This window comes from Camelus bactrianus, chromosome 31, assembly GCF_048773025.1.
Source record: "Camelus bactrianus isolate YW-2024 breed Bactrian camel chromosome 31, ASM4877302v1, whole genome shotgun sequence".
Taxonomy (NCBI): domain Eukaryota; kingdom Metazoa; phylum Chordata; class Mammalia; order Artiodactyla; family Camelidae; genus Camelus; species Camelus bactrianus.
Genome location: NC_133569.1, coordinates 14,563,167 through 14,564,801, shown reverse-complemented (window position 1 = coordinate 14,564,801; position 1,635 = coordinate 14,563,167). Strand labels below are relative to the sequence as shown.

At 31.3% G+C, this 1,635-nt stretch overlaps 1 pseudogene; it reads right to left on the bottom strand.

Moving 5' to 3' along the window:
• Positions 1 to 493: 493 nt before the first annotated feature.
• LOC123613745 (U6 spliceosomal RNA) lies at positions 494 to 593 on the bottom strand (annotated as a pseudogene).
• Between the last annotated feature and the right edge of the window lie 1,042 nt (positions 594 to 1,635).

The window sequence follows — 1,635 nt, the reverse complement described above, 5'->3', positions numbered from 1 at the left end:
GGTTGACCCTTTTTCATCATGCAGTACTCTTTCTTAATATAGTCTGTGTTTTAAAGTCTATTTTGTCTGATATAACTATCCCAGTTTTCTTTGGTTTCCATTTCTGTGGAATATCTTCATCTCTTCACTTTTAGTCTGTGTGTGTTCTTACATCTAAAATGAGTCTCTTGTAGGCAACATGCAGATGGATCTATCTTGTTTTTTTATTCATTTAGCCACTAGATGTCTTTTGATCGGAGATTTAGTCCATTTTTATTTAAAGTAATTATAGTTATGTACTGACTGTCATTTAAAAAATCATTCTCTGGCTTTTTTGTAGTTCCTTTTTGTTTGTACTCTTCCATTGTAGTTTGATGGTTTTCTTTTGTGCTATACTTAGATTGTTTTAAAATTATCTTTTGTGTATTTACTGTAGGATTTGGTTACCATGAGGCTTACATATTATAACATATATATATCAATAGTCTATTTTAAGGTGACAACAACTAATTTTGAAAGTATAGAATGCTCCATGAATTTGCATATCATTGTTTCACAGGGGCCATGCTAATCTCTATACTGTTCCGATTTTGGTATGTGATGAATGAGTACACAAAAGGCTTGATAGTGACTATTCCTATTAGGGAAATGGGGTTCCTTGCTATATGGAAGGGGCACAATGAAAGATACAAATTATTAATGAAGTGGTATTTCTTGAATTGGGGATTATATTTATTGTACTTTTAATATAAATTAATTGAATGATGTAAATAAAGATAATTCATGGACCTGTAAGATAGTGTTTCATTTACCGTGATTATGAGTTCAAAAAATAAAATGAAGTAAGTTGAAATCCTTTACAAAAATTGCTGCTATAAATATAGGATAAGATGATATTCCAACATAAAGAAAGAATAAAATACCTAGAGGCTGCTGAGGTCATAATATTTCAGCTATCTAATGTATGGACAGCAGAGGAAACCATAAGCAAAACAAAATGAACAGCCTACAGAATGGGAGAAGACATTTGTAAATGACGTGACTAATAGATGTTTAATTTTCAGAATATATAAACAACTCATACAACTTAATAACAACAACAAAAAAAGCAACTCAATCCAAACATGGGCAGAAGATGTAAACAAGCAATTCTCCAATGAAGCCATACAAATGGCCAATAGTCACATGAAAAAATGCTCAATATCACTAATTATCAGAGAAATGCAAGTTAAAACTACAGTGAGGTATCACCTCACACCAATCAGAATGGCCATCATTATAAAGTCCGCAAAGGATAAATGCTGGAGAGGGTGTGGAGAAAAGGGAACATTACTAAGATTTATGTCAGGTAATGTTTGCTGATGTTTTCTTCTAGGAGATTTATAGTGCCTTATGTTTAAGTCCAAACCACCCACTGAATTCTCATCATATATTGTACTTTTTATTTTTAAAATATCCATTTGAAACTTTTGTATAAATTCCAACTCACTGAGGGTATTCTACATTCTTATATTTTGTGTATTTTCCTTCTATTTTAAAATGTATTAATCATAATTATATTTTGTCATGTACTCTTGTTCCACTGTGTGGATCATCTGACACCACTTGCAGTTTCTTCTTATTTATTCCCTTCCCTTTTTGTTCTTAGTAATAGTT